Here is a 671-nt window from a genome sequence, read left to right on the forward strand (position 1 = left end):
CAGCAAAGTTTGGAGCCACGGGCGCCGCGCGCCCGTTCCTCCCCGCACAGTTCCCTCGGCGGTGTCTGTGCCGCCGCTGCTGCCAGGGCAGGACAAAGGCTCATTAACACGTGATGGGACCGCGCTTCATAAATGGGACCGGAGCGAGAGGGAGCCAGAGACAGAACGCGAGCGGAGGGAGAGGCAGGGACCGCACGAACCGACCAGGCGACGGGCGCCCGGGCTGGCGGAAACCGGTGGGCCCGGCGGGGCGAGCGGCAGGAATCAGCGAAGAGCCCCGGGAAGGGGTGAGGCTCGCGGACGGAGGGGGCGCCAGTCCCGATCTCTGTCGCGGGCGGGCGCTCGAGGCAGGGGACGCCGGCGCGCGGGCTGCGCGGACCGATCGACTTACTGACCGACCGACGGAGGCACACCCCGCTCCACCCACCCCACCCGGCCTCGCCCGCATCCCCGCGCCGGCGCCGCCTCCCTCTCGCGACTCCCTCGGCCACCCCTTCCCGCTCCACTTCTTTTCCGCCTCCGCCTCTGCTCGGCTCCCGCGGCGCCAGTGCCTTCCCCTGGCCCGGGCGGGGTGCCTCGGCTCCCGGCAGAGCTCACCGTAGAGTCGGGGCGGGGGGCGGGGACGTTTCGTTCTAGCAGAGAAGCAGCCCTGCGCTGGGCAAGAGGTGCAG

The sequence above is a fragment of the Phocoena sinus genome, chromosome 12, assembly GCF_008692025.1.
Source record: "Phocoena sinus isolate mPhoSin1 chromosome 12, mPhoSin1.pri, whole genome shotgun sequence".
Taxonomy (NCBI): domain Eukaryota; kingdom Metazoa; phylum Chordata; class Mammalia; order Artiodactyla; family Phocoenidae; genus Phocoena; species Phocoena sinus.